Here is a 10000-nt window from a genome sequence, read left to right as displayed (position 1 = left end):
GTGTTTGGGTGTATTTTTTAAATATTATTGTATTAATGATCTTGTTTTTGTTTGTTTGTGTGTGTATGTGAATGTACGTATATGTGAGTGTAAATATGCAGAATCGTGTGTGTACGTTTGTGCGTGTGTCTGAGTGTATATATGTGTATAACTTTGAGTGTTTGAATGATTTGTGTATGTGTTTGTGTATATATGTGTTTTTGATTACGTGTGTTTGTATGTGCAAGTATGTGTGTTTGAGTGTGTGTGTGGATGTCTGAGTGTGTCTGTGACTATGTACTCACGTTTTTGAGCACCCATATGTGTATGTGTGTGTGTTTTTTATGTTTGTATGTGCCATGCATCTTGTGACATTTGAGTTCTGTTCCTAACTACTATTTCTATAGTTCAAGATTATTACTAATACTGTGAAATAATCCGTGTTTTTCTGTAACAAACAAATCAAATATAAACACAACACAGAGAAGAATAAGTCAATTAAATAAGTGAATAAGATATAAAAACACTGATATTAAAATTGGCTGGTGTGGATTGCAAAATCTCAAATACTAATAATTTTCATTGTTACTACTGTTTTTTTTTTCTTCATTCATTAGCATTATTGTCATTATCCTTCTTATCATTAATATTATTTTAATTAAAGGTATTGTCTTCCTCAGAGCTCGTTACCTCCAGCACCAACAGCCAACGGAATGACATCCCAAGCAAGCAATGTGGAACTTGTAAGTACACAGCCACAGGCAGACATGCTGAGGGAGGGAGAGAGGGAGAGAGAGAGAGAGAGAGGGAGAGAGAGAGAGAGAGAGGGAGAGAGAGAGAGAGAGAGAGAGAGAGAGAGAGAGAGAGAGGGGAGGGGGAGAGAGGAGGGGGGAGTAAAAAAGGTAAAAGGATAACAGATGAATATAAAGAAAGTGAGGAGAGAGAGACGACAGGGAAGAGAGGAAGGGGAAGAGGCAAGAGAGGTGGGAGGAGAAAAGTAAACAGAGAACAGACGAAGGGGAAGAGAGAGAAAGAAAAGAAGAGATAGAAATAAAGAGAAATATAGATGGAGAAGAAGGCAGGAGAGAGAGACTGAGTGGGGTTGAAAGTAGAAAGGCAGAGATAAATGGAAAATGAGGGACATGGAGCAAAAGGAGAAACTTGGATAAATAGACAGGGTGTAGGGGAAAGCATAGAGATGACAGGAAGAGAAAGGACTAGAATTTCATAGATGAAATGAGATAGACGGAGTTAGGAGATAGCGATAGGTAGAGAGAGATAGAGTTAGAAATGGATAGAGAGAGAGAAATTGGGGCCTTTACGCACTGTACATCAAAGCTACAACACTTGCCGATATGATTATATGGTGTGTAAGAACACAATGAACTGAAAGGTGCACAGACATTGACAAGGATTCCTGCTGAACAAATCGAGAACAAAACAACGTAGGAAAAGACAGGAAAGCGAAAAGTTCTTGGGCATATTGGTGTTTTTTCCTGTTTTCTTTTGTTGTATAGGCATTAAGATGCTCGTCCATGTGGAAGTGGGAAGTCCTGACCATAGCCTTTCCCTTTCAGCGTGCTCTGGTGAAAGCAGGCGACGCCGAAGGGCTGCAGACCGCCCTCGGCTCCCTATCTGTAGGCGCCCTCTCGACTTTCTTGGGTGACACGGATTTCTTTGGTAAGCCAGCAATAGCAATCTTTTTAGAAAGTCCATTTCGACATTTTCGTGTGTGAAGTAGAATTAATTAGGTCTTGGCTTTTGATGGTCAGAGATGCTGATGACGAGATTCACAGTTTTAAGAATGTGAAATTTGAACTATGGAAATGGAATATGAATTACCAACTGCTGCAGCTTACATGTATTTAACAATAAGAAAATGAGGGAAGCAAATCTGAAGAACCAAACTGACATATATTTATTAATCCCTTTATCTTCTTTGACTCATTTCAATTCCAGATGCATTGCTTTTTGAATAGTACAAATTTGATGAGCAGAAAAAAAAAAAAAATGTTGTGAAGGATGTGGTTTTCTTGAAGGTAGGCTTCTTTCATGCAGTTAACACAGGCAAAGTGTAAATCTTCTAAATTGATTCCTTATTATTATTATTATTATTATTTTTATTATTATTATTACTATTATTATTATTAATATTATTATTATTATTATCATATTTCCCTATATATGTATATATACATATGCATGTATATCTGTATACACATATATTTACCTATGTCCATATATTATACATATACATAAAAATATGTATTAATATATATATATATATATATATATATATATATATATATTAATACATATTTTTATGTATATGTATATATATATATTATATATTTATATATAATATATATATATATATATATATATATATATATATATATATATATATATATATATATATATATATATATATATATATATATATATATATATATATATATATATATAATATATGTATATATATGAATATATATTTATTTATATATATATATATATATATATATATATATATATATATATATATATATATATACATACATATATATACATATATAAACTCTGAACTGTTTCTCACTCCAAAGTTGGCCTATACATAAATATATAAGGTAAATTTTCCGAACAACGCCGCGTCGTTAAATACCACGAAAGTGGTATCGATGGATTCCTCTCAACCTCTACTATTCATATATAGTGAAATTAATGAGCGCTTGCTCCCCTGGAGCCCACAATCTGGGTCCCGATAGTAGGGGAGGGCATGAAGTAGATCAGGGAAATTAAGGGGTAAAATGTTACGGAATACCATAAAAATGGTATCGATGGATTCCTATCAACCTATACTGTTCATATACAGTGGAAATCATTCGCGATTCCACCTCTGGACCCCACAATCTGGGTCTCTTTTTTTAAGGCACTTCGTGCTACCTCGTCCTACTTCGGGGCATATTTCGCTTGCAAAATCTTAACCCGATGACCTACCTAACTTTGCCTAGTTTTGAATTAATCCCTAGCCAAAGGGGGGCTTCGCCCTTCCCTGGACCCCCTCCTTTTTAGGGCACTTCGTGCAACATACCTTGTGCAAAATACCCCGAAACACCACCATCCTCGCCCTGAAATTCAAACATGGCTGTGTTTACGTATTTACGTCTAGCAACAAATTATGGACTGGAAACCCTCAATGAATTACCTGCATGTGCTGTTATGTTCTCTCGATAGTTGGCGCAATATTCCCCATTGTTTCCAATATAATTATAGAATGCCCTCTATTGAGTGGTCGCGTCATTATCGGTCCTAGTTTCCTATCCTGAGGAAAATATGAGACGAAGACTCAGTTGCTGTCATCATGGCGCAGTGTGAAGGTTGTTCGTGGTCGCGGCATTTTCATCTACAGAACTAATTACGCATCATAAACAGAACTAATTACGCATCATAAGTATCACGAAGTGCCCTGAATAGGAGAGATCCACAGGGGGGCGTAGCTCCCTCTTCGCAAAGGCTGACTTTAAGACTAGGCAAAGTGAGGTAGGTAGTTAAGGGTTGAGGTTTTCGTGATACCGAAGTAGCACGAAGTGCCTTAAATAGGGGGGGTCCAGAGGGGAGCAAAGCCCCCCCCCCTTGGCTAGGGCAAACTTCAAACCTAAGCAAAGTTAGGTAGGTAATTGGTTAAGATTTTGCATACGAAATATGGCCGGAATTCATATTTTACCCCGCAATTTCCCTGATCTACTTCATGCCCTCCCCTACTATCGGGACCCAGATTGTGGGCTCCAGAGGTGCAAGCGCTCATTAGTTTCACTATATATGAATAGTAGAGGTTGAGAGGAATCCATCGATACCACTTTTGTGGTATTTCGTAACGCGGCGGCGTTCGGAAAATTTACCGCAAATGCAGTTGTGTGGTCCGGCAGGGATGGTTGCTTGGACTTTGCCCTTTTGGAGGCAGAGGATAACTTGTTTGAAGCCACAGTGCTAGTTCCATTTCTTATAAGAATTATCATCATTATTATAAGCATTAGTATAAGCATCATTATCATCTTCTTTAACTTTCAGGTCAGCACCCAATACACGAAGCTGCTAAGGGAGGTCAAGAGGCAGTGGTCGAGACACTCCTCAATTTTGGTGCGCAAGTGAATGCCAAGACTAGAATAGGTAAGGCTATTGGAAAGCTGTTAAAGCTATCAAGGGTCTAGAGTTTTCTTTCTTGAAACCTAATGGTATTAACGATGCCATTACCAATAGTTTTATCATCAGTAATATTACAAATTTTATTGTATTTTTTTTTTTTTTTTTTTTACTTTTCTTTTCACTATCTTTCCTATGTTGCTTATCAGATTATTTGCTATGATTATCAAATTATTGTCATTCCTCTGTTGATTCAGTCCTCATACGTGGAGCCAAAGGGGTCGCCCAGTGTCCTTAGAGTAGGTCAATTGAGGGCAAGAGGTTCGGCTCAAGCCACGGAGGTGCCAATGCTCTTGGGTCTTGAGCAAATATATCAAGCCAGCAGATTCGGTGATCGCCTCAATCCTCCCATGCTTGGTTCGAAGTGGAAGAGAGAGAGTGTTGTGTATTCTAGAGGCAGCTGCCGAGTAATGCCTTTCCAAAGGACACGAAGATGATGCATTATTATTTAAATTATCTATCCAAGTCTCATCTTTATTAATTGTCTTTATATCAATAATTTTCATTATCTTTCTCCTTCCTATTCTCTTTATCCTTTATCATTCTCACTAATATTTTTTTCATTCTCATTCCTAAGAATATTGAGTAGCCTTGTCACTCATTTTTCCTTTCATTCTCATCATAAGTGTTGTTCCCAATCTCTTTCCACTCTGTTAATTGTTTTTCTTGTTCTAGTTCTATTCATCCTTGTAACCACTTTCCAAATTATTCTTATATCTTTCAGGAAATAATATCATTGGTTTTTTCATCTTGCTGATACTTATTCTCATTATAATAATAACTTTATATTTTTGTAGCAGACAATGTGATCACTTTCTTTATTCATATCATTGTCATTTTCACTTTCCCTTCATGATATTTTGGATTCTCATTTCAATTCTTTCACTGTCACTATCACTGTCATATTAATATTCCTTTACATTGGCATTATATGCGTCCTTTTTAATCATTATCATTTACTTACACCCACATTCCAAGTATCATTAACATTGTCATTATCATGTTAATTCTTGTCAACATCTATCACCCTTCCATTTGTCATTATATACTTCTATTGTAAGTCATCTATTAATTCCCTCATAATAATTTTATAATAGTTCTTACCTCTCTAGATATAATGATAATATTCATTGCCATTCATTGTTGTTGTTATTTTTATGAATTATTATTATCAACATAATTTATATCATCATTATGATTTCCATTACTAATATTATTATGATCATTATCTCACAGTCATTCTCATTCACATTCACCTTCTCATTGTCATTCTCACTCATATTCACCGTCTCATTCTCAATCACATTCACCTTCTCATTGTCATTGTTACTTACATTCACCATCTCACTGTCATTCTCATTCACATTCACCTTCTCATTGTCATTCTCACTCACATTCACCTTCTCATTGTCATTCTATCTCACATTCACCTTCTCACTGTCATTCTCACACATTTACCTTCTCATTGTCATTCTCACTCAATTTCACCTTTCACTGTCATTCCCACTCACATTCACCTTCTCATTGTCATTCTCACTCACATTAACCTTCTCACTGTCATTCCCACTCACATTCACCTTCTCATTGTCATTCTCACTCACTTTCACCTTTCACTGCCATCCTCACATTCACTTTCTCATTGTCATTCCTACTCACATTCACCTTCTCATAGTCATTCCTACTCATATTCACCTTCTCATTGTCATTCTCACTCACATTCACCTTCTCATTCTCATTCTCACTCACTCACATTCACCTTCTTATTGTCATTCACATTCACCTTCTCATTGTCATTCTCACTCACATTCACCTTTTCACTGTCATTCTCACTTAAATTCATCTTCTCACTGTCATTCTCACTCACATTCACCTTTTCATTCTCATTCTCATCCACATTCACCTTCTCATTGTCATTCCTACTCACATTCACCTTCTCACTGTCATTCTCACTCACATTCACCTTCTCATTGTCAATCTCACTCATATTCACCTTCTCATTGTCATTCTCACTCACTTTCATCTTTCACTGCCATCCTCACATTCACCTTCTCATTGTCATTCTCACTCACATTCACCTTCTCATTGTAATTCCCACTGACATTCACCTTCTCATTGTCGTTCTTATGCATTCACCTTCTCATGTCATTCTGACTCGAATTCACCTTATTGTCATTTTCATTCACATTCACCTTCTCATTGTCATTCTCACTCACATTCATCTTCTCATTGTCATTCTCTCACATTCACCTTCTCATTGTAATTCTCACTCACATTCACCTTCTCATTGTAATTCTCACTCACATTCACCTTCTCATTGTCATTCTCACTCACATTAACCTTCTCATTGTCATTTTCACTCACATTCACCTAAGTGCTGTCATACTCACTCACATTTACCTTCTCATTGCCATTCTCACTCACATTGACATTCTCATTGTCAATCTCACTCACATTCACCTTTTCACTGTCATTCTCACTCACAATTACCTTATCATTGTCATTCTCACTCACATTCACCTCATTGTCATTCTCACTCATATTCACCTTCCCATTGTCATTCTCACTCACATGCACTTCACTGTCATTCTCACTCACATTCCCCTTCTCATTGTCATTCTCACTCACATTTTCCTTCTCATTGTCATTCTCACTCTCATTAACCTTTTCACCGTCATTCTCAATCACATTCACCTTTTCCTTGTCATTCTCACTCACATTCACCTTCTCATTGTCATTCTCACTCATATTCACCTTCTCATTGTCATTATCACTCACATCAACCTTCTCATTGCCATTCCCACAGTCATTCACCTTCTCATTGTCGTTCTTACGCATTCACCTTCTCATGTCATTCTGACTGGAATTCACCTTCTCATTGTCATTCTCACTGACATTCACCTTCTCATTGTAATTCTCACTCCAATTCACCTTCTCATTGCCATTCTCACTCCCATTCACCTTCTCATTGTCGTTCTTAGGCATTTACCTTCGCATGTCATTCTCACTTCAATTCACCTTCTCATTATCATTCTCACTCACATTTACCTTTTCTTTGACATTCCCACTCACATTCATCTTCTTATTGTCATTTTCACTCACATTCACCTTCTCATTGTCATTTTCACTCACATTCACATTCAGCTTCTCAATGTCATTCTCACCCACATTCACCTTCTCATTGTCATTCTCACTCACATTCACCTTTTTATTTTCATTTTCACTCACATTCACCTAAGTGTTGTCATACTCACTCACATTCACCTTCCCATTGTCATTCTCACTCATATTCACATTATCATTGTCAATCTCACTCAAATTCTCCTTTTCACTGTCATTCTCACTCACATTTACCTTATCATTGTCCTTCTCACTCACATGCACTTCACTGTCATTCTCACTCACATTCCCCTTCCCATTGTCATTCTCACTCACATTCACCTTTTCATTGTCATTCTCACTCACATTCACCTTCTCACTGTCATTATCACTCACATCAACCTTCTCATTGTCATTCTCACTCATATTCACCTTCTCATTGTCATTCTCACTCACTTTCACCTTTCACTGCCATCCTCACATTCACCTTCTCATTGTTATTCTCACTCACATTCACCTTCTAATTGTCATTCCCACAGTCATTCACCTTCTCATTGTCGTTCTTACGTATTCACCTTCTCATGTCATTCTCACTCACATTTACCTTTTCTTTGACATTCCCACTCACATTCATCATCTTATTGTCATTTTCACTCACATTCACATTCACCTTCTTATTGTCATTCTCACTCACATTCACCTTCCCATTGTCATTTTCACTCACATTCACCTTCCCATTGTCATTTTCACTCACATTCACATTATCATTGTCAATCTCACTCACATTCACCTTCTCACTGTCATTCTCAATCACATTCACCTTCTCACTGTCATTCTCACTCACATTTACCCTATCATTGTCATTCTCACTCACATTCACCTCATTGTCATTCTCACTCACATTCACCTTCCCATTGTCATTCTCACTCACATGCACTTCACTGTCATTCTCACTCACATTCCCCTCCTCATTGTCATTCTCACTCACATTCACCTTTTAATTTTCATTCTCACTCACATTCACCTTCTCATTGTTATTCTCACTCACATTCACCTTATCATTGTCATTCTCACTCACATTCACCTTCTCACTCACATTCACCTTCTCATTGTCATTCTCACTCACATTCACCTTCTCACCGTCATTCTCACTCACATTCACCTTCTCATTGTCATTCTCACTCACATTCACCTTCTCACCGTCATTTTCACTCACATTCACCTTTTCATTGTCATTCTCACTCTCAATCACCTTCCCATTGTCATTCTCACTCATTCACCATCGCATTGTTATTGTCATTCACACTCACCTTCTCATTGTCATTTTTACTCACATTCACCTTCTCATTGTTATTCTCACTCACATTCACTTTCTCATTGTCATTCTCACTCATATTCACCTTCTCATTGTCATTCTCACTCACATTCATGTTCTCATTGTTATTCTCACTCACATTCACCTTATCATTGTCATTCTCACTCACATTCACCTTCACATTGTCATTCTCACTCACATTCACCTTCACATTGTCATCCTGACTTCCCTTCTCACGTTCATTACTCACAAACAGACGTCTAACAGAAGCATCTTCCTCCCTCAGGTGAGACTCCCTTACACTGGGCTTCCCGCAACGGCCACGATGCTGTTGCAGAGACGCTCCTCGAGAAGGGCGGAGAAGTGAACGCCAAGGATAAGTATGGTAAGGCGATTGGAAAGCGAGTGACTTCTTAAAGGCACCAGAAGAATTTTGGTTTTGTTTCTTTTCTCATCTTTGTCTCTGTGGAAATTTATAACAATTATTATTCAGATCTTATAAGGATACATCTATCATATGTTTTTCTTATTTCTTCATCATTCATTATTCTTTTCTATTTATCCATTCCTTATGTTTTAGTTGTTTATTTGAGTTATTTGTAAATGTTACTTATTCATTATCATTTATCATATGAATTTCAATGTTATGATTAATATTATCATAAAAGTATTCATTTTTATTATCATTTATTACAATTACATTTTTATTATTATTTCAAGAATTTTCTTTTGTAATTGTCACTTTTCATCATTCATCTTTTTTCTTCCTCTTTTACTCTTTTTCATTATTGATATCATTTTTATATATACTTCAATTTTTTTATATATGATTTTATACATATCATTGCTATGATTATTATTATTATTATTATTGTTATAGTTAGAATTATCACTATTTTAATTATTCATATTACTGCTATTTCTATTGAAATTATTATCATAGATTATCCTTCCTCTTGTCATTATTGATAATTTTGCTGATGATCCTGTTGTTCTTGTTCTTGTACATGCTTTTGTTGTAGTTGTGAGGTCTTTATCACTCATAGTACCAGTGTCGGTAAATCATGATGGTAATGACAATGAGGATAACACGATGGCTTCCTTGTTCTTCCTTCTTGCAAACACCCAAGTCTGCTCACAGCTTGCTTGCAACAAACATGGTTATGCAGGTGCTGTTAAGAGGAATGCACTACTTAGCATTCGTTTTACAAAATAGCTCTTCTCGCAACTTAAGTTAGGTTTGCTAAGTACAAAGATAACATATCCAAATGAAATATCAATAATATAAGTTCGTACGAAAAAAGATATTACCTATTTTGTTTGATTATTATAATGATAATGATAATACTAATAAAAATAACCCTAATAATGATGATAATGATAATGATGACTAAGAATAACATTGATTATAAT

At 36.2% G+C, this 10000-nt stretch overlaps 1 protein-coding gene and 1 long non-coding RNA gene across 2 annotated transcripts in view; one reads left to right on the top strand and one right to left on the bottom strand.

Moving 5' to 3' along the window:
• LOC122246354 (uncharacterized) overlaps positions 1-10000 on the bottom strand; it is a 1434769-nt gene that overhangs the window by 1205824 nt on the left and 218945 nt on the right. The window lies entirely within an intron of this gene.
• The window catches only part of LOC122267448 (uncharacterized), a 42135-nt gene that overhangs the window by 4767 nt on the left and 27368 nt on the right, over positions 1-10000 (top strand). The gene's annotated exons all lie outside the window — the stretch shown is intronic.

Source organism: Penaeus japonicus, unplaced genomic scaffold (genome assembly GCF_977035675.1).
Source record: "Penaeus japonicus unplaced genomic scaffold, GWHDUDI00000001_assembly GWHDUDI00000043, whole genome shotgun sequence".
Taxonomy (NCBI): Eukaryota; Metazoa; Arthropoda; class Malacostraca; order Decapoda; family Penaeidae; genus Penaeus; species Penaeus japonicus.
This window is presented reverse-complemented; position numbering and strand designations above follow the sequence as displayed.